Genomic DNA, 23,650 nt, shown 5'->3' on the forward strand with positions numbered 1-23,650 from the left:
CAATTCTCCCACCAGTCCAGGGATCCCACCCTGCAACTGGTCTCCCAACCCAGAGTCTTCACCATTGGTGAGTTCCGCACCCACCCCACCAAGGAGAATACTGCCAAAGATACACCAGTAGAGACAATTGTGGTAACTGCTCCTCCATACAGGTCCGGGGTGACACTCCGAACATGACCCTCCACCCTAAGCCCTGTATCTCTAGGCTGTGCCTGGAAAGCCAGGACTTCCTGGGGAATATTCTTACCCCCCCACAAGAGAAACACATTCTTCATGTGTTGCGTGAGAGTCTGTCTGGTAAAGATCTCCTTACCCTAGCCCGTCTGACAAAGCATGAAGCCCTCCCAGACCAAAGGTGGTGTCAACAGGGTCATTTCTGGGGCTCTGACCCCAGAGTTGTCCCCTGACCCTCTGTTACTCCCACTGAGAACTGCCTCCCCCCTCACCCCTCCATCTGTCCTCCCGCACCCTTCACTCCGGAGTGGTACTGACAGACACCAGAAATGGTGGATGCTGGAGACAGCTGTCCCCCCACCCCCAGTTGTCCTGACATTATAGGGTCCACATCAGCAGATTGTCTCCCGGTACAGACTAGGCCCCCCTCCTGGTGCTCTCTCTGGGAACCATCCAGGCCCTGGGACTGGGTTTTGGGAAACCTGGGCCTCTGCCCACCCCCACCTTGCCTTCTACCCTGAGAAGGAACAAGGGACCCTCTACCTATGCCACTACACTGGGACATGTCTGGCTACTGCAAACCTCCACATCTCCCTTGGTTTCGAGAAACCTGAGCCACTCTCCTTAGGATCACTCCCAAATGCCTTTCCGGACTCTTTGGTACTCACCCAGAGTTCTGCCTTCTTTGCAAGTTCCCTGGGGTCAGAGAACTCACACTCCAACAGGTGACAGCGTAGCCCTGGAAAACAACAGAACATTTGCCCTCTGAGAAACAATCCGATTGAACAGCCCTTCAAAATTGTTTGCTGTACTACCCTTCATCCAGTTCCCTAGTGCTCTGCAACAATCCTCCAGAAACTCCCCCCAAGATTGATGAGACAGTTTCCTACTACCCCAGAACCTCAACCTATATTCTTCAGGGGTGAAGCCATACTTCTTTGTCAGTGCCTCTTTCTGAGGGGATACCTCTGCCTGGTGCTCCCTTCTAGGGCCAGTAGGGCATCCCTCCCATCCTCAGGAATATAGCTCCCCAGGTCAGTCCCCCAATTCTCCTCAGGGAGCCTGCACACTACCAGAGCCTCCTCATACTCCTGCAACCACTGACATATGTCACCCCACTCCTTGAAGCTGGGCACCAAGTCTGTGGGTATGTGGGTGTTGTTCCTGACACTAGTCTCCAAATTGCTGCCACCACTAGACTTCACCTGCAGCACTGGTGAGCCCAGAACTCTCAAACTACGCTCAAGTACGTTTTTCCCCGACAAAGGCCCTTTCAGCCTTAGCCATCCTCACCTGGATTAAGGCTCTCTTCACCTCACCTCACCTCTTCTCTCCTCCACAGCCAGCTGCGCTAACTGCAACCTCAGGTCCCTCTTTTCCCGCCTAGCTCTAATCTCCCAAGTTGACAGGGAATGGGAGGTGACACTGCTCATGGCAGTAGACCCAGCAAGCTACCCCCTAACTATGGGATCATCCCTCTCTACAGGCATCTAGGCCCAGTCATCTTCTCCCTCTTGCTCAGCTTCTTCAGGGCTACTGCCCCCAAGGGAAGTGGACTGTGAACCGCCCCACTTAGAGTCCTCGCTATTAGGGTCCTCCTCTGGGTCTCCGTCAGAAACACCCCCCCCCATTCTCTGTTAACACTCTTTCGCTGTCTTTTCAAAATAGTACAGGGTTTTCACAAGGTCCCCACTTTCTGGTAGTCCACTCTCCCTGCAGAAAACATTAGGCCCTCATTGTGAACATGGCGGTTCGGCCCGCCATGCCGGCAGTGGCGGCTAAAGCCGCCAGCCGGCATGGCGTGCTGAACCGCCATATAAACAACATGCTGACGGCCGCCAGCGGCAGCCGTCACCCACCGCCAGGCAGCCTGGCGGCGGGAGGAAACACTATCCGCCAGGGTAGCTGCGCTACCCTGCGGATAATGTTTCCAATGCCGCCAGCCTTTTCCTGGCGGGAAAACCCCACCAGGAAAAGGCTGGCAGAGGGGGTGCCCTGGGGCACCCATGGGGGCCCCTGCACTGCCCATGCACTTTGAATGAGCAGTGCATGGGCCCCAGTGCAGGCATCCGTCGCGCATGTCATTGCCCGATTTACGGGCAGTGACATGCGCAACGGGTGCTGCTGCACCCGCCGCACAACAACATTGGCGGTGGCTCCTCATGGACACTGTCTCCGCCCGCCGGCCTGCCGGGGAGTTCATTCTACAGCCGGCGGGTTTACCAGGAGGCTGACAGTCGATGGAAAGACCGCCAGCCCGAACATGGCGGGAATTCCTGCCGTGTTTGTTATGAGGCCCTTAATTCCTCCTTATTGTAATAAATCAGGTTGTCTAAGTCAAAGGTTAACCTCATTTTGTCAAGGTACAAAAATACAAGTGTAACATGAAGATCCCCAGGTATAAGAGCTGTGAGAGAAAAAATGGCCAATGAGAGAATCATGAGAAAACAAAAACATGTAATGATCTAAGTGCAGAGTTTGTAGTGCAACAATGAGTCACTGTGGTACTGTGCAAACGCAAATCCTATCCTCGCCGCTGATTACCAATGTTGGAAATGGGGTTTCTGGTTGGCTAGGGTATACACCTAAGCCAGGCAGAATCCACCACTCTTGTTAGGGTAAAGGAGCTAAACACCCATGATAACCCCTGCTCACCCCTGAAGTAGCTTGCCCAGAGCAGTCAAGCTTATTTGAGAAGCAATGTGTAAAGCTTTTGCACAACACACACTCCAGTGACACAATAAATACGCAACAAAAGACACTCCACACATGATTATATTAAAATAGTCTGTATTGCATATAAAACATAGACCCAAAAACCACTTGAATCAATAATTACTTGCCAACTAAGCAATTTCCACAACCCCTCTGGACCCAGGAAGTAGTGCGGCCAACACAGAGCACAAAGGTACATCGGCCATGGTCCCTTGGTACCGGGACTGCAGTTGTGGCACTCACAGGCGGGTCCTCCCCGGGGGAACGCCACCATGGAAATAGAGGTGTCCACGCCCTCCTTCTTGTGTTCCTCCCCGGGGTCAGGGTCGGCCGGCCTACGGAGTGAAATAACCCCTGCTGCCTAGTGGATATCTCGCCTTAGGGGACCCAGGGCCTCCCTCAGATGGGGTTTCCTTTGGCATGGCTGAAGAGTTGTGCGCAAAAAGCATGCCCCGGGTACCGAAGGGGTGCGCTTTGGCGCAATTTGACCCACTCTGGGTCACGCAACTCCTCCTTCCAAGGGAACCTGCCCCGCATGCACTTCCCTACATGGGGCTATGCCCACACGCTGTTCAGTATTCAGGGGAGCATTCGGCCCACACCATGCGAGGCAATCTCCAGCGCTTCCACTGTGCTGACAAATTGCTTCACTACATGCTGGTAGGTAGAACCCAGGGGTGGAGGGGTACAGCATCCTGTCCAGGAAACAACTGGTGAGCACAAGAACAGAGAGGCAGGCAGCAAGCCAACAAACTGGTGTCTTCAGCACAGTGGCAGTTTCACTGGCAGCAAAGTAGGCAAGCAGATCAGCACAACAAAGCAAAGTCCAAGTGGTGATTTCTTCAGGCAACACAGTAGTTCTCTGGTGCAGCATGAAGAGCCAAAAGCATCTGACTACAAGTACCACACAGTGTCTAAAATCATGGGGTCACAGCCCCTGTACTTCTACTCAAAATGTCTTTGATCTAGGGGGAACTTCAAAAGAACCTTAGAAGTGCACATCACCCCCTTTCAACCCCAGCGCTGGCTCCAGACAACAGTAGGGGATAAATGAGCCCTTTGTGTGAGGGCAGGACTAAGCCTATATAGATGTAGGTGTACCCCACCTTCCTATCTCCCAGCCCAGGAAGACCTTTCAGTATGCAGATGTACTCCTGTTACAACCAACTCTCCCTGTGTGATGGCTGTCTGGAATGCATGCACAAAGCCCAGATGTCACTCTACCCTTGACTTGGATTGTAGTCAGGCTGCAAAGCACAAGAGTCATAAGCAATGTGAAATGTCAACTTTCTAAAAGTATTTAGCCTAAAGGTAAGGGCTGGGCCACTTTAACGTCATTGAGATTAGGACACTAAGGGGGTCATTACAACCCTGGGTGACGGTGTTAAAGTGGCGGTAAGACCGCAAACAGGACGGCGGACAAAAAAAGGGAATCATGTCCCTGGCGGAAACCACCAACAAAGACAGCCACTTTAACACACCGCCCGCCACGGCGGTACAGACAAACAGCGCAGCAGTCACTGCCAACAGACAGGCCGAAGACAATGTACCGCCCATGGTATCACAACCCGCCAATCCACCACCTTTCCCGGGGCGGATTCACCGTGGATAAAAACACGGCGAAAACAGTAACTGCAATGGGAAAACGCTCACCTGAACACATCCCACGAGGAAGGAGGACTCCATGGAGCCTGAACTACAAATCCTAGCAGCCCTTGTATTCCTACTCATATACGAAGAGCAACGCCTGCGCCGGCGAAGACAACGGTGAGTACTGCACCTATGACATAGGGGAGGCAAAAGTTAGGGGGACACACACGCAACACCCCCACCCCCACCCTCGCACATTACAACACACACACCAATGCATACACAAAAATCACAGTAACGACCCACAACCCCCCCGGAAGAATGCAAAGACTAAACAAAATCAGTCCAAACATTGTAATGTATCAATACACGTCTCAAAAATATACAGATATATTAGAAAAGCATACAAAAGTATATACAGTACGAGAATTAGTGCAGATATGCACATATCAATGTCCGTGCATCACTAGTCCAAAAATGCATGGGCGAGGCCCACAAAAGATACCTGTCCACACACGGAGAGAACACTGCTGGGGCATCAGATAGAAATACTACAGGCACCTCAGGGGGAAGGGAAAGGGGGGACCTCAGCCAGAGGAGTGCAAAGCCAGATCCACGACGGGGCTCCATGCCCATTGATGTATCCTGGGGAGTGCAAAGCCACAGTCTCTCAAGTCTCTACAGCGGGTGGGTTGCCCACTGTACCATCCTGGGGAGTGCAAAGCCACAGTCTCTCAAGTCTATACAGTGGGTGGGTTGCCCACTGTACCATCCTGGGGAATGCAAAGCCACAGTCTCTCAAGTCTCTACAGTGGGTGGGTTGCCCACTGTTCCATCCTGGGGAGTGCAAAGCCACAGTCTCTCAAGTCTCTACACTGGGTGGGTTGCCCACTGTACCATCCTGGGGAGTGCAAAGCCACAGTCTCTCAAGTCTATACAGTGGGTGGGTTGCCCACTGTACCATCCTGGGGAGTGCAAAGCCACAGCCTCTCAAGTCTCTACAGTGGGTGGGTTGCCCACTGTTCCATCCTGGGGAGTGCAAAGCCACAGTCTCTCAAGTCTCTACAGTGGGTGGGTTGCCCACTGTTCCTTCCTGGGGAGTGCAAAGCCACAGTCTCTCAAATCGATAACAGTCTCCACTGGTTCTGGAGGGGGACTGGAGCCCAGAGTGCATCACTCTTCCCGTGACGGTCCCAGTTCCGTCACTGCCCCTGTCGCACATGGGCTAGCGGTGCTTGAGTTGGCGGTGCTTGCCATGTTCAGCGGTGCTTGCCATGGCGGTCTTTGCCCTGTTCAGCTGTGCTTGACTTTGCTGTATGGACCTGTTCAGCGGTGCTTACCCTGTTCAGCGGTGCTTGCCATGGTGGTGTCCGGACTGTTCAGCGGTGCTTTACCATGGTGGTTCTGGACTGTTCAGCGGTGCTTTACCATGGCGGTTCTGGACTGTTCAGCGTTGCTTTACCATAGCGGTTCTGGACTGTTCAGCGGTGCTTTACCATGGCGGTTCTGGACTGTCGTTCTGGGATGTTCAGCGGTGCTTTACCATGGCGGTTCTGGACTGTTCAGCGGTGCTTTACCATGGCGGTTCTGGACTGTTCAGCGGTGCTTTACCATGGCGGTTCTGGACTGTTCAGCGGTGCTTGCCATGGCGGTTCTGGACTGTTCAGCGGTGCTTTACCATGGCGGTTCTGGACTGTTCAGCGGTGCTTTACCATGGCGGTTCTGGACTGTTCAGTGGTGCTTTACCATGGCGGTGCTGGACTGTTCAGCTGTGCTTTGCCATGGCGGTTCTGGACTGGGCATTGGTGTGTGGCATGACGTTCTCTGGACTGGGCATTGGTGTGTGGCATGATGTTCCCTCATTGCCCAGCGGGGCTGTGGCAGCCAGGGCCTTCCTGGGCACTGACTCTGGCGGTGGTCTCCTGACCTGTGACGATACTTGGGCCCTCCTGGGCACTGACTCCAGTGGTGGTCTCCTGACCAGTGACGATATTTGGGCCCTCTTGGGCTGTGACTCCGGCAGTGGCGGTGGTCTCCTGACCAGTGACGATACTTGGGCCCTCCTGGGCTGCGACTCCGGCGGTGGCGTCCCGACCGCTGAGAAGGATGCCGCCCTTCTCCGCCGTGCTGCTCACACTAGGCTGTGCAGACTTCCTCTGGCCCTTGCCCACCTTTGGAGGAGTCACAGCTGACTCTGCAATCCCCCTGGAAGCCCTATGTGTTGTTTTGCCTCCAGGAGTCTTCACAGGGTCCCGTCGGCCACTTTCCAATCTCAGAGCCTTTACAGGGGGTGGGCTGCCAGTGCCTTGGCTCCGGATCACACTGCCTGCCCTGGTGGGTGGTGCACTCCACAATCCTTGAACATGCACCACTGGTTTTGGAGGCTTTTTGGCTGAGGCGCTACGACGGGACTGAGGAACTGGAGGGGGGGGGCAAAAAGGTCAGCTTTACACAGGGACAGTTTCTGACAAACACGGGGGTGGGTAGTTGGAGGGGGTCTGGGAGTGGAGGAAGAAGAGGTGGTTGTAGGAGGTGTCACTTTAGGTGTTTTGGGTGCAGGTACTGGAGGCTGTCGTGAGGTGGATGGATGTTGGATGTGTGGGTGCCCGCGTTTGTGTACTTTGGGAGGGGGCGTCACAGACACACTGGGAGAGGACACAGGGGATGTGTAAAGGTGAGCGGGGTGTGGTGCTGGGTGTACTGCTGCGAGTCCTAGTGCCTGTAGATGTAGTCCATGCAGGTGAGAGTGTAGACGACACTGGGAGGGAGGAGGGAGGAGGGAGACGACGAGGAGGGGGACACAGTGGAGGCAGTGGATGTTGCTGTGTCTGCACGTGGGTGATGCTTGCATGTGTGCCTGTGGGTTGTGTGGTGCCTATGTTTGCCTGAGCTACTTGTGTGTGTTGAGGTGTGTGCATGCAGGTCTGATGGTGTGCTTGGGTTAGGCTGGGGTACAGGGGATTAGGTCTGGGTGGAGAAGGTTGGAGGGGGAAGGCTAGACACAGGGACAATGGCTGCCATCAGTGCTGAGGCCAGACATTGCAGGGTTCGCTGAAGGACAGCCTGACCAGAATGAATGCCGTCCAGGAATGCATTACCGTGTTGCAACTCCCTTTCTACAACCTGGATGGCATTCACAATGGTAGACTGCCCAACAGTGAGTGACATGAGGATGTCAATGGCCTCCTCACTGAAGGCAGCAGGGGTGACTGGGGCAGGGCCTGAGGTGCCTGGGGCGAAGGTGATGCCCACCCTCCTGGGTGAGCGGGCACGGGGCGAACGCTGAGGGGCTGCTGGGAGGGCAGTGCTGGTAGGGGAGGTGGCGGCTGTACCTGCAGTAGTGGGGGGCACAGATGTTGCCGCCACCACAAGGGAGCCCCCATCGGCGGACGAGTCCGTGTCGCTGGATGGTGATCCGGTGGCCGATGTGAAGCTCCCCTCGCCCTCCGTCCCACTGGGGCATTCTGAGTCTGTGGTGTGGCCCTCCATGGCCATGTGGGATGCAGCTCCCTCGTTCTCCGGTGCCACTCTACCTCCGCCTGATGATGCTGATGCACAAAAGAACAGGGAGAGCACAAAAAGGGGGGGGGGAGACAGAAGAAAGACAGGTTGAGTGCATGGCATACCGCGACCGTTGGCGGACAATACAGACACAGCAGCCCCCTGCACTACGCCGTGCTCCTGGCCTCAACAGATGCAATTCCTGGGATCTGGCCTACATGGCTATGGTGGACATCTGCACACATGGATGCCACATGGGCATCTATACCTGTACTTGGCACTCTACTGCGGTGGGGTAGGGTGCCACATGGCCTGCATTACTGAGGGGCCTAGTCTACCTATTTCTGCCTGGCCTAGGTACACCCACAGGCCTCCTCCCCCACCCAGCCCCCTCCACTGCGCGCAAAGTCCACTGAATGATGTTGTACTCACCCCCTTGTGTCTGCTGTGATGCCCTCAAGTGCCCATCCAACTCAGGGTAGGCCACCACCAGGATCCTGAACATCAGAGGGGTCATGGCTCGACGGGCACCCCGCCCACGTTGGGAGGCCATCTCCAGCTGAGCATCCGCCGTCTTCTTGCTCCAGCGGCAGATGTCCTCCCATCTTTTTCGGCAGTGGGTGCCCCGTCTCTGGTGGACCCCCAGGGTCCGGACGTTCTTAGCGATGGCACGCCAAATGTCCTTCTTCTGGTGGGCGCTGACCTACATGACATGCACAAGGGAAGAAGAGAAGTCATTAACAACCGCACCGTCAATGTGCGTGGCCACCCTCCCTACCCTAGCCATGTGGCACATTCATTAACATGCATTAATGTTCCCTGAACCCTGTCCCCTTCCCTCTTCCAACCAGCCATTTCCACCCAGGCCTAGCCCATACAACGTGCTGCCAGTGTACTAACCTGTTGGTCTGGAGGACCGTAGAGTAGCGTGTACTGGGGGAGGACCCCGTCTACTAGTTTCTCCAACTCCTGGACAGTGAAGGCAGGGGCCCTTTCCCCTACGCAGCAGCCATCGTCGCTTCCAGACCGAGGTCACAGCAGCACTTGCAGTGAGGTCCTCTCCAGTCGAAGATCAGGTATCTAGTGATTGAACAGATAGAAAATGGCGGTGACGTCTGTGGCGGTGACGTCCGCGGCGGTGCGTATCATCACCGCCAGCGCACTTCTTCATTGGCTCCTGGGACCCATAGGGTCCAATGTTAACCAATACAGCATTGCGCCGCGGTCTACGACCGCCTACCGCGACGGTGTGCAACGGCAACGCAGTTACCCCACTATCCCATTGTCCCAGTTTAGAGGTCAGGCAGCCGCCATTTCAGGGGCCACATGGCTCCATTTACTTCTGCGTCACACATAGCTAGGCCTACACTCAACACACATACAGGAAGGGTTTTGTGTTTGGTGTTGTGTTCTGTGTACATACCTGGCAAAAAGTTGACTCTGTGGTCGCTGTTGTCCTTCCTAGGCACCGTCATTTGGGACATTTGAGAAGATGGCGGAATCCTCCGGTGTACCGACCGCTGGTGGACCTGTTGACAATGGAGGAGCGACATGTAATCGTCACCTACAGGTTTGACCGTGCCACAATCCAGGAACTATGCACCCAGTTGGAGCCAGACCTGATGTCACCAATCCGCCATCCCACTGGAATCCTCCCTGACGTGCAGGTACTGTCAGTGCTCCATTTCCTTGCTAGTGGACCGTTTCAGACAACAGTGGCCATGGCATCAGGGATGTCCCAGCCTATGTTTTCCAACGTGCTGTCCAGAGTGTTGTCTGCCCTGCTGAAACACGTAAGGAGATACATCATTTTCCCTGAGGTGGAACATTTGGCTACAGTGAAAAGTGACTTCTATGCCCTTGGACATATCCCCAACGTCATAGGTGCTATTGATGGGACCCATGTAGCTCTGGTCCCCCCCCACAGGAGTGAACAGGTGTACAGGAACCATAAGAGTTATCATTCGATGAATGTACAAATGGTCTGTTTGGCAGACCAGTACATCTCCCAGGTAATTGCTATGTTCCCTGGCTTAGTGCATGACGCCTACATCCTGCGGAATAGCAGCATCCCTGATATGATGGGTCAACTCCATAGGCACCGTGTGTGGCTATTAGGGGACTCTGGTTACCCCAACCTTTCCTGGCTTTTGACCCCAGTGAGGAATCCCAGGACCAGGGCAGAGGAACGCTACAATGAGGCCCATGGGCGGACTAGGAGGGTGATCGAACGCACCTTCGGCCTCCTGAAGGCCAGGTTCAGGTGCCTCCATATGACAGGTGGTTCCCTATTCTACTCATCGAAGAAGGTGTGCCAGATCATCATCGCCTGCTCGATGCTTCACAATCTTGCTTTGCGATGCCAGGTGCCATTTCTGCAGGAGGATGGTCCAGATGACTGTGTTGTGCCAGCTGTGGAGCCTGTGGACAGTGATGAGGAGGAAGCTGAGGAAGAAGACAACGACAACAGGGAGTCAGTCATACAGCAATATTTCCAGTGACACACAGGTGAGAACATTTAAATTTTTTACATTACATTCATTGTCACACGTCTTACTCTATCCTGTGTGTAATTTATTGGGATTATTTGGTAACTGAGTTGTTCCTTTCCATTACGATTTCACAGGTGTGGTTACCAACGTGTGTCATCTGCATGCATCCTTTAAGGACTTGTGATGTGTGACATTGGTATGTTGACTTAACAACTAAAATTGCATTTTGACTCTGTCATTGCTAATACATTTTCCAAATGAATAGACTGACTCCAGAATGTTTTGTGGTTCAAGGGTGTTTATTTAAGTGCTCAAAAATGGATGGGGGTTGTAAAATGGTGATGGGTGATGGTGGAGGAATGTCCATGGCGGAGTCCAGTCTATTAGTCTCACAGGTGCACTGCACATCTGGGCATAGGAGGTGGAGCTGGGGCAGTTAAAGTATGGACAGGGTAACATAGTGGGACGGTGGGGGGACAATCAGTGTGGTCTCATTTCCTGGCGGGGGTCTTGCCATCTTGCTCTGTCCTGTTCCTGGATCTCAGGGACCGCTTGCGTGGTGGTTATCCGTCTGCAGGGGGTGGGGTGCTGGTGTGGTGGTCATGTGGCGGTGCATCCTGTCCACTAGCGCTGGCGGAGGTGGTGGGCAGTTCAGCGTCCATGCTAGTGTCAGGAGCCCCTTGGAGTGCCACGGTGTCCCTCAAGGTCTTTTGTATGTCCTTCAGCACCCCTACGATGGTGCCCAGGGCGGCGCTGATGGTCCTGAGCTCCTCCCTGAAGCCCACATACTGTTCCTCCTGCAGGCGCTGGGACCCATGACACTTGTCCAGGACCGTCGCCATCATCTCCTGGGAGTGGTGGTATGCTCCCATGATGGAGGAGAGGGCCTCATGGAGAGTTGGTTCCCTTGGCCTGTCCGCCCCCTGTCGCACAGCAGCCCTCCCAGTTCCCCTGTGTTCCTGTGCCTCAGTGCCCTGGACCGTGTGCCCACTACCACTGCCCCCAGGTCCCTGTTGTTGTTGGGGTGGTGGGTTATCCTGGGTTCCCTGTAGTGGTGGACACACAGCTGATTGACCTGTCCTGGGTACGGAGGTTTGGCCCGCTGGGTGGGTGCTGTGCTGGTGTTCCCAGAGGGTGGAAGGTCAGTGTTGGGCTGTGCCTGTGCAAGGGGAACCGACTGTCCCGAGGCCCACGATGGTCCGGGCTGGTCATCAGGCTCCAGTAGGGCAGAGCTGCTATTGTCACAGTGGGCCTCTTCTGTGGGTGGAGTGGAGATGTCTGGACCCTCCGGGTGGCGACGGTCCTTCGTGATCCTGCAGGGGCATAAAGGCATGGTTATTGCATGCGTGTGTGTCATGGTGTGCAATGGGTGGGTGTTTGTGTACCCCAGTGCTAGCATTCCTGTGTGGGGGCTTGTGTGATGATGGTTAGGGGGTCGTTCTGGGTATGTGCAGTGGTCATGCTTTGGTGATGGGTGAGCATGCTTAGTTGTGTCATGCAGGGCTTGGTGTTGGGATGTGTGGTTTGTGTGATTAGTACATTGGTGAGGAGTTGGAGTGTTAGGGGAGGGTGTGAGGGTGGGGTGTGTGATAGCATGCAGGTAGGGTGGGGGATCTGATAGTTAAGATTTGACTTACCAGTGTCCATTCCTCCACCGACTCCTCCGAGGCCCTCTGGATGCATGATGGTCAAGACTTGCTCTTCCCATGTTGTTAGTTGTGGGGGCGGAGGTGGGGGTCCGCCGCCAGTCCCCTGTAACGCGATGTTGTGCCTGGAGACCACGGAACGCACCTTCCCCCGTAGGTCGTTCCACCTCTTCCTGATGTCCTCCCTATTTCTTGGGTGCTGTCCCAATGCATTGACCTTGTCGACTATTTTGCATCATAGCTCCATCTTCCTGGCTATGGATGTGTGCTGCACCTGTGAGCCAAATAGCTGTGGCTCTACCCATACAATTTCCTCCACCATGACCCTGAGCTCGTCCTTGGCAAAGCGGGGGTTTCTTTGGCGTGACATGGGGGGGTGTGTGTGATGTGTGGGGTGGTGTATGTGTTGATGTGTGTAGTGATGTGTAGTGGTGTGTGGTGTTTTGTGCGTGGATGTTGTGTGGGTGATGGTTTTGTGTGCTTCTGTGTGGTGGGGTTCTCAGTTGCTGTGCTCTCTGTCTCTCTCGCCTTCGTCTCTAATTTTTGGTCGTAGGGGTTTGTGGGTGATGTGGGTGTGTGTTTTATATTGTGATGGGTGTGTGTATGTGTATCAGGTGTGTCTATTTGTAATTGTCCAATGTGGCGGTGTTTTGGAGATGTGTGTGTATTTTGAGCGCGGCGGTGTATACCGCCAATGGAATACCGCGGTTGAAAGACCGCCACGTGGATTCGTGGGTCGTAATAGCATGGGCGTGTTTCTGTTGGCGTGGAGGTGGAGGTTTTGTTTTCGCCAGTTTTCCACTGACCTTTGGTGTGGCGGACTTGTGTGGGTGTCTGAGTTTCGGCGGATTCCGAGATGTGTGTCATAATAGCAGTGGCGGAATTCCGCGGCGGTGTATTGGCGGTCTTCTGCACGGCGGTAAGCGGCTTTTACCACCAATGTTGTAATGACCCCCTAAATGATTACTACTGACAAGAGATACCTTCATTGACTTTGTTCAAATCAATAATTAATGAATGGGGCAACAACTTATCTCATTGCGACAACATATCTATTAACGCAATGACTTCATATTTTATTTTACACTCCTAATAGATTTTTTTTAAAACAACATGTCATTCGCTACAGAGAGACTTCCACACATATGCTGTGTAAAAGCGAGGGCCGGAATGACATGGTTGTTTGTTTCTATATAAATTCCATTTCAGACAAAAAAGTTACGTAGCAATTTAAGAGCTGATTTGTGCTTCCATAGAACTGCCACAAGACATGAGTTGAAACTGAAAAGATATGTAGCGATTTTGAAAATGGACTTAGCGCTTCCAGATAACTGCTGAAATACTGATTAGTTACTGTTTTCGTCTGGATTAAACCCAAGTTTATGGGGAAATTTGTGAAACAAAATTATTTCAAAGTGGAAATCACTTTGGATTAGAGTTGGAGTGTTCATCAAGTTCATGGTCTTGAGGAGAACCCTGACTAGATTGGTTTGAAACGCGTTGACAGTTTTTACCAGGGATTTGGTTAGAAATTTGGCAGGGATAAGGGGAACCTTTAGGAGTTGTTAAGTTGTTTAAATTAGTCTGGTCCCTCTCCTAATTTAGGCCTGTTAAAGTCAAAATGATAATTGCCGTCCATTCCCTGATTATAGTATAAGAGATAGTAGTATTTGTTTGGGGAAAAAAAAACTTTTTTCTCCTGCTTTCAGTGATTGAATTGGCATTGAATGGGGTTACATTGTAATGTTGCTAATTGTTTAACAGTCTGTATGTCACGTCAGTGTTTAATGTTTATCTACCAATAATGTGTTTGGGTACAATCAGGACAATGCCAACAGAAAGAGGGACAGAAAAAGCAGGAGGAGTAAGCCAAAAAGTTTGGGGATAACCCTGCAGAAAGGACCAGGTCCGACATCGATGATGCTGGGCTCCCAATGATGACATCCCAAACTGCAGAGGACATTGTTTGAATCTTACTCCCCCTCAGCATACTGGACACCTAACATGGGACTTGCCATTAATGCGTAGGCCGGCACGGCTACTGGAGGCTGAATTGGACTTTTGTCTTTGTCTCTCCCCACTATTGCCACTTTAGGGATCCCGGAATGGTGATGTTATATGTTGCTCTCTTATTGAACTGTATGGTTTGGGTGGCCAGCTGTTGCTGGCTGGTCACTCTTGGGAAGATGAGACGTTTGTTTTTTTATTGTTGCGCTATGCTGTCTCTGGAGTGAAATTCTATGTGGGAGTTGGCGAGTTTGGGGACCTAATTGGGGAAATGTCATTTGGTTGGTTGCTGTGATACCGGCTATATGGTCAACACAGCTACAAACTAATGACATGGAATATAGGTGGCCTTGGTTCAGTGACCAAAACACACAAAGGTCCTCATTACAACTCTGGTGGTGAGTGATAAAGTGGCGGTTATACCGCCAACAGGGTGGCAGTAATTACCGCCAAATTATGACCATGGCGGTGAGAACTCCCATAGACAGCCAATGTACCACACAAACTGCCAGGGTGGAAAAATGACTCACCACGGCGGTAGCCGCCAACAGGCAGACAGAGGACAAAGTACCGCCCACCATATTAAGACACTGCAAACCGCCACCTTTTCCGGGGCAGTACCAACACCATCGAAAGCCTGGTGGAAACGCATCACAGAAGAGAAAGGACTCACCATCGGAGACATAGGGAAGAACAACGCCACCATAGAACCCTAACTTGCAAGTTTTCCTGATGATCTTCTACGGTATGCTCCATCTGGAACACCAAAGCAGACGAAGACAACAACTGTGAGTACAGCTGCCTAGCACACAAGGGAGGGAAGAAAACGAGAGTGACACACACACGCACAGCACACACCCAACACACACACTTCATACACACGTCAAGCTGCACATGAAAAACAGTTTGCCCCCAAGACACGACAGAATAATGCAAGGACAACAGGAATGGACGAAAGTGATTGTATTCAAATTAACATCTTAAATATTTATCGATAATGTGATAAATCATGTATAAGAAATTTGGAGATTCCACTGTACCAACTTCATCCTACAAATGTGTGATTTACATCCCAGTACACTTGGTGGCAGGCACACCTAACAGCTGCCATAAAGGGTTACTATGGGGGTCATTACGAACCCCGGCGGGTCAGACCGCCATGGCGGCAGCAAAGACCGCCACCGGCACAGCGGTCTGAACTGCCATATAATGCACACAGGGAGGGCCGCCTGTGGCGGCCCTCCTCCACCACCAGGCTACCGCCGACAGGCAGCCTGATGGTGGAGAAAATCATTGTCCGCAGTGCTGCCCTTTGGATAATGATCCCTTTTTCCACCAGCCTTTCCCTGGCGGGTTCCCCCACCAGGCAAAGGCTGGCGGAAGGGGTGCTCTGGAGCCCCCCCTGGGGGCCCCTGTACTGCCCATGCACTTGGCATGGGCAGTGCAGGAGCCCCTGTGCAGTGCTCCATCACGCAGGTCACTGCCTGATTTACGGTCAATGCCGCTGTCAATGTTACAGCCCAGCAGGGAAACTATTATACGGCCAGCAGGGGGGCCTATGTGTTGCACTGCTTGCGTAGTGCCACATGGTAACATGGAGGCCAGAGTTTGGCTTTGTAGGGCTACCATGGTGTTTCTACATATGACACCACTCCAAGCAAGGAGGTGGAACGATCCACTAATAATAGGACACTGGCACAATTATGGACAACACAACACATATTTGCACTGCAGAACCATCTGTTAAGATGGAATATTACAATCCCCAGGTCCCTGAGCCACAACCCAAGATTGTCATGTCTGTCAACACAGACCTATGAAACCATTTCACAAAACAGGAACATAGACTATACCTGAAACAAGTCTGTGTCACCACCCCACCTAAGACTAACAACTGCCATTGTATATACTGAACCACTATCAAGATTTACAAACACATCTTCTCCCATTCCTGTGCAGCCGACCAAGGTTACAGCATACAGTCATGGGTCAGGACTCAATTTGGCAATCCCACAACAGTGGAAGAGCGGGCATATTATGAAGGGCATAGAAGAACACACAACAAGGTGGAGAGGACATTTGGGCTTCTGAAGTCAAGGTTCAGGTGCCTGGCCTTGACAGGAGGAAGCCTGTTGTATGCTCCATCACTGGTATGTAAGAGATCATACTGGTATGTGCAATCCTGCATAAGATATATATATATATATCCAGACCAATATTCCCTGGGATGAACAGGTAGATGTCCCCAGCGAGGAGGAAGATGACAATGGTGCAGCACATTTGGATGGGGAACTACAAAACACTGCAGCAGGAGTTCGCAGGACACTACAAATTGTATAAAACTTTTACACATAGTCACTGTACAATTATTATCACTATGTAAAAATCACCAATAAAACACTTTGGACCTGAATCTCCATGGTCTGTTAATTCTCCAATACATATACCATTGGAATGTAACTCAAACCTCAGAAAGCAGGAAAGAAACACAACAGTTACAAGTTTGATTGCAACATAGTTTGTGATGTAAGAGGGTCTAGTGCCTCCATGTCACACATCAGTGTCACGTAACTCAAGAATGTGACTCTTGAAGGCCTAGATCCATGCACCACAACATATAACGTGCCGTCAAGTGGACAATGTGCTAATTCCTAGCCCTTTCCTCACATCATCACCACTCTTTGCAGGATGTATGCAAGGGAGGCATACATAAGGTATGGGCTGTTATCAAATGGTGTTTAAGTAATGTAGGAACAGAACAGTGCCACATCTCAGGAGGATTGCTGTTTCACCAGCACGTGCATGTGTGACAAGAGGGTGACATCATTGGTACCTATTGACCTTCAGTAACTGTACAGGGTTTGTAATCAATGTTAGAGGCAGAGTCTGCATTGGTCATCCATGGGCTCCTGTCCTGCCACTGCCATTGGGCACAACCCTGAAACATGGTGCGCTGTACCTTACTTATGGCACACACACGTTGGTTGTGGAGTGCACTATAGGTTGCCAGAGAAATGAAGGAGCAATGGTGCTTAATCACTATCCAAACATATGACTCATTGTCAGGATTTAAGAATGAAATGGGACAATGCACCACCACTTTATTGTCTGGGTGGAACTTAGGCAGAGTGTGTTCCACTCTCTTTGTCACACAAATCTGCTGTCTTGAAACATGCCTACAGCAAATCCAGATATACATGTGAGAACTGATGTACGAGTGTATGGCTAAGGTAGCCAAGGGTTTGAAAGTACCAACATTGGTAGACATGTGTCAGCATGGTAACCTAGTATGCTCCGTATAACACCATCACACAGCACAATCGCAATACACATCACTCATTGTCACTCACAATACAGAGCAAGAGCAAGGTACCAACAGTGACAAATTTCCCTAATATGTTTTGGTCTCCAACAGGCCAACCAGGTGTGGGATGTGCAAGTATTTTCAGCAATGTCCGAAAATGTCGGAGACTCTTTCAAAATATGAATGGGAGTAGATGGATATGTTGCATTTGGCCAATGAAACAAGCAGCACTGAGATGATTTCACATATCAACATCATACATTCATGGCAAAAGTGACATAGGTTGTGGAATGCAGGAATAAATGCATACCCATGTTCAACAGAGGATGTGGATGGACAGCTGAGAGATACCCACAGATACTTAGAAATACAATATGGGAGGTCACTTGGAGATGACGCAAGTGCTTTGGCAGGTGTAATGTTGTGTGTGTGTGTGGCACTCATTAAATTTCGCAAAGCCCGGCAATGGGATGGCAACTATCATGCAGCCAGTAGTAGAAGATGTATACATCTACAATTTACACAAGTCACACGTTGCATCCTGTCCTTGATGACCAGACAATGTTGCTGTAGAAGATGTGTACAAATTGTAAGCAGCCTAAAGAATGGCAGCGATGTAGGACACAAAGGGGGTCATTCCGACCCTGGCGGTCCATGACCGCCAGGGCCGGGGACCGTGGAAGCATCGCCAACAGGCTGGCGGTGCTTCCTGGCCAATTCTGACCGCGGCGGTAAAGCCGCGGTCAGAAAAGGGAAACCGGCGGTTTCCTGCCGGTTTTCCCCTGGCCAAAGGAATCCTCCATGGCGGCGCTGCAAGCAGCGCCGCCATGGGGATTCCGACCCCCTTCCCGCCAGCCTGTTCCTGGCGGTTTACACCGCCAGGAAGAGGCTGGCGGGAACGGGTGTCGTGGGGCCCCTGGGGGCCCCTGCACTGCCCATGCCACTGGCATGGGCAGTGCAGGGGCCCCCTCACAGGGCCCCATAAAGATTTTCAGTGTCTGCTTGGCAGACACGGAAAATCGTGACGGGTGCCACTGCACCCGTTGCACCCCAGCAAATCCGCCGGCTCCATTCGGAGCCGGCTTCATCTTTGCTGGGGCTTTGCCGCTGGGCCGGCGGGCGATCTTTTGCAGATCGCCCGCCGGCCCAGCCGGAAAGTCGGAATGCCCCCCGCGGTCATCTGACCGCGGGGCGGTGTTTGGGCAGTTTCCGCCCGGCAGGCGGCGCCCGCTGCCCGCCGGGGTCGGAATGATCCCCAAAATGTTCCTAACAAGTAATGCGGTAAAAGGTGGAGAACGAACACACATAGACCAATACTGACTTTGCAACACATCAATGTTTACATGCGATCACCCAACATATGTATAGAGAGGGTGGCTAGGTCAGTACATAAAAAAGTCATGTTTGCCACTACTGTAACCTGGTAGTTGCCCACTCCATGCCAACATGACAGGAGGCAGTGACAGATAAAACCATCTGTCCCCTGGAACATTCCCAAATTAGAACTCACAACAGAGATACAACTCCAAACAAAGCTGCCCATGGAAATTACTAAGGACATCAAATGATGAGGTATGTCCTACACGTGCAAGTGGCCAGTCCTCAGTACATGATAGAGGAAGGCTGACATCAAGTACCCCAGAGGAAAATTTATATCCCAGTCCGTTTAATCACAATTGTGCATGTGTCTGTCTAAAAGGGACAGTGCATTGCTCTGATGATTAGCAATCATGAAGAGGCTTGATCCCAGCCCAAAACACCCTAACACCACTACTCTGGCTACATAGAATTTTAACATTGTCAGGGGCCTGATGCATGTGCACAGTGTACTGAGTCGTCTAGAGCTCTGTAAATCTGTGCCTTCACATGCAGCCATGGGTCTGTGTCGGCATCAAAACTATCACAGTAGTGATGAAGACTAGGCTGCCATTTTTCAAGACTGCAACACTGCTACACAATGGTATGCTATTGTATGAGACAGTCATAACAAACATGATGTGGATGATTGTGAGTGCCAAGTTGGTGGCATGAACACATATGCGAGATATCTCAGCACACATGTACCACTTAAATGGTGCAGGTCTGGTAATGTGTATTGGAGTCAGAACAAAAGGCTACTTTCCACAAATGTAAGTGCATATGTATCACAAGATATTTGACAGACATAAAGGACCTTCGTATGTGTCCCGACATACGAAACCATAGAGGGCACTGATATGACTACACAGGCATTTGTCAAAGTCCAACAGGTGTCAATGTAAGGAGATGGATATGTGAGACATGTGTGTACACTATCTCCTGCAACTAAGATACATGGCGAACTATATGTCACACATGTAGCAGAGCATCATGAAGGCAAAACCAACAACACAGCACAGAGTGGACACACATGCACATGCAAATTGCAAGGGGTAAGGTGATTTCAACACAGCCGTAGTTCACTGCATCCTCTGTATAGAAATTGTGATGGCTGTCACATGCCTTATCATGTATTGGGCATAGCCCATCATAGCTATGTGTACATTTGTATATCAGACATAAACATGTGGTACACCCACAAATATGTGTTAGAACACATATGTACACTCATAGCACACATGTGCTAACATGTATGTGGACACAGTGTAGCTACATATGCACAAGGTATCAGTCATCGTATGCATCACACACATAAACATGTAGGTTGAACATACCAATGTCACCGTCAAGATATGAATGGATAGGCACACACATGTAGCCATACCATACTGACAACATTATTGCATAGCCCCTGTGAATCTGGGTGCTCTCTCAGCCTACATAGTACATTTTCATGCATTCCTGTCATGCGTCAAAATGTTTTGACGCAAATGGCTCAATTCCATACTCCGCAATGCCAGGAAAATTACACCTGCCTCTGAGCAGCAATCGCAAGTCCACAGGCCTTTTCACCCACAATGGGACAAAATGAACGCATGATCGTCATGTGGCAAACATTTAGAAACAAATGCCTAAACTTCATGCTTTCCTATTCAGCAAAAAGATGCCTGGCCCCTAAGTGTCTATCGCAAGTCCACAGGCCTTGTCACGCACAATGGGATAAAATCCATGCATGACCGCCATGCATTAAAAAAAAAACTACGCATAACTGAAAATGTGATGCACTGGCCCTGGAAGTGATGAAACAGGACATCCTGCCTGCATGCATGTTACAGTGAATTCACTTTCACTTCATAGTCTTATTGTCTGTGATTGTGTGAGGGTGTGTGGAGCTGGTGTTGTTGGTGGATTTAAGTTTTTAGACTGTTTTTATGCTGTGTTCTGTAGCTGTTGTGTCGTTTTTGTCTTTTAATCAGTCTTTTGTAGTGTATTTGCACTGTATCTATCACTATATTGTGGGGTGTTTGTCTAGGGGAGGGATAGTTTGTTGGGTAGTTATGGTCGTTCAATTTTGATTTTTCCCTGCAGTTGTATTTGCAGTATATTTACACTGCATGATGTCTGGGAAAGGGAGGATGTCCAAGATGTTGGCAAATAAGCTAGGAGGCTTTATTTGGCTTGTGCAGCATTACCTGCAAATGATGCTTTTATTGCATGGCCGCGTTATCCAGGGCAACCCCACAGAGGCCAGGAAGCTGCGGTGGGGCAAGGTGCTCTGCCACCTGACACAAATATTCGGTACCAGACGCAATGACCACCAACTTCAACTAACTGATCTCAAGGGAACAAGATCTACTGGATCACCTGGGGAATGAGATTAATGGAGCAGTTGGTAAGTATCCCATTTCCATAGCAACACCACTATTTGCATGTGCATGACAGGTGCTGATAAGACTGAGTGCAGCATGTTTTGTCAAAGGATCTGGACATGTAGTATTGTGCCTGCATTAAGAGTCCCAGCACCACCTTTGGGTTGCCATTGTAATAAACATTTATGAAGCAGAGCCAGGGCAGAAGTGCCACATTCCCTGTGTAATCATAACAAGCTGGTGTGATGCATGCATAGCGCCACTCTGTATAGACCAGCACAACATGAGGCCTGCGCCAGACATCATGGTAGTCATTACAACCCTGGTGGACGGTGTAAAAGCGGCGGTAAGACCGCCAACAGGCCGGCGGTAAAAAAGATGGAATTAGGACTGTGGCGGAAACCGCCAACAAAGACAGCCACTTTAACACTCCAACAAACAGCACAGCGGTCACCGCCAACAGACAGGCGGAAGACAAAGTACCTCCAACAGTATCACAACCTACCAATCCGCCACCTTTTCCGGGGCGGTTTCACCGTGGACAAAAACACGGCGGAAACAGGACTTCAAAGGGAAAACGCTCACCTCTACATACCCCACGAGGAACCAGGACGCCATGGAACCAGAGCTGCAGATCCTGCCAGCCTTCATCTTCTTGCTCCTCTACCAGGAGCACGAACGCCGGCGCAGAAGACCACGGTGAGTACTGTACTTACGACACAGGGGAGGGAAAAACAGTAACACACACACGCAACACGCAACACACAACACCCCCACCCCCACCCTCACCCACCACAACACACACACTAATACATCATGATACATTATAGTTACACCCCACAACCCCCCCGGAAGAATGCAAAGACCAAAGAAAATGAGTGTAACCATTGTAATAGATTAAAATTCAGAACGCTAAAATATACATATATACACTATAAACAAAATACACACCAGGAATAGTAGTCCAGGTAGTGCTCTATTGAAGTCCATGGAACACTGGGCCCACACGGTATGGGCGAGGCCCACACAAGATCTCCGACCATGACGGAGAGAACACTGCAGGGGCATCAGATAGCAATAAAACAGGCACCTCCGGGGGAGGGAAAGGGTGGGCACCTCAGCCGGTTGAGTGCACAAAGCCAAATCCACGAGGGGGCCACATGCCCACTCTTCAATCCTGGGGATTGCAAAGCCACAGTCTCTCAAGTCTCTACAGTGGGTGGTTTGCCCACTGTTCAATCCTGGGGAGTGCAAAGCCACAGTCTCTCAAGTCTCCAAAGTGGGTGGTTTGCCCACTGTTCAATCCTGGGGAGTGCAAAGCCACAGTCTCTCAAGTCTCCCAAGTGGGTGGGTTGCCCACTGTTCAATCCTGGGGAGTGCAAAGCCACAGTCTCTCAAGTCTCCCAAGTGGGTGGTTTGCCCACTGTACAATCCTGGGGAGTGCAAAGCCACAGTCTCAAGTCTCTACAGTGGGTGGTTTGCCCACTGTACAATCCTGGGGAGTGCAAAGCCACAGTCTCTCAAGTCTCCCAAGTGGGTGGTTTGCCCACTGTTCAATCCTGGGGAGTGCAAAGCCACAGTCTCTCAAGTCTCCCAAGTGGGTGGTTTGCCCACTGTTCAATCCTGGGGAGTGCAAAGCCACAGTCTCTCAAGTCTCCCAAGTGGGTGGGTTGCCCACTGTTCAATCCTGGGGAGTGCAAAGCCACAGTCTCTCAAGTCTCCCAAGTGGGTGGTTTGCCCACTGTACAATCCTGGGGAGTGCAAAGCCACAGTCTCTCAAGTCTCTACAGTGGGTGGTTTGCCCACTGTACAATCCTGGGGAGTGCAAAGCCACAGTCTCTCAAGTGGATGCCTTTCTCCACTGGTTCTGGAGGGGGTCTTGTGCCCAGAGTGCTTCATCCTGCTAAGGACAGAGGTAGTGGATGCCTTTCTCCACTGGTTCTGGAGGGGGTCTTGTGCCCAGGGTGCTTCATCTTGCTAAGGACAGAGGTAGTGAATGTGAAACTCCACTGGTTCTGGAGGGGGTCTTGTGCCCAGAGTGCTTCATCCTGCTCGTGACGGACTCAGTAGCGTCAGTGCCCTTGGCGCTCTTGGGCTAGCGGGGTTTGTTGTGGCGGTGCCCTGTTCAGCGGTGTTTGTTGTGGCGGAGCCCTGTTCAGCGGTGCTTGTGGCGGCGGTGCCCTGTTCAGCGGTGTTTGTTGTGGCGGTGCCCTGTTCAGCGGTGCTTGTGGCGGCGGTACCCTGTTCAGCAGTGCTTGTGGCGGCGGTGCCCTGTTCAGCGGTGTTTGTTGTGGCGGTGCCATGTTCAGCGGTGTTTGTTGTGGCGGTGCCCTGTTCAGCCGTGCTTGTGGCGGCGGGGTCCTTTGCAGTGACTCAGCTACTGGCGGTCATGTCAGGCCCAGCGTGGCTGGTGCTAGCGGTCTTGTCAGGCCCAGTGGGGCTGGTGCTGGCTGTCCTGTCTGGCCCAGCGGGGCTGGCGCTGGCGGTCCTCTC

Source organism: Pleurodeles waltl, chromosome 4_2 (assembly GCF_031143425.1).
Source record: "Pleurodeles waltl isolate 20211129_DDA chromosome 4_2, aPleWal1.hap1.20221129, whole genome shotgun sequence".
NCBI lineage: Eukaryota > Metazoa > Chordata > Amphibia > Caudata > Salamandridae > Pleurodeles > Pleurodeles waltl.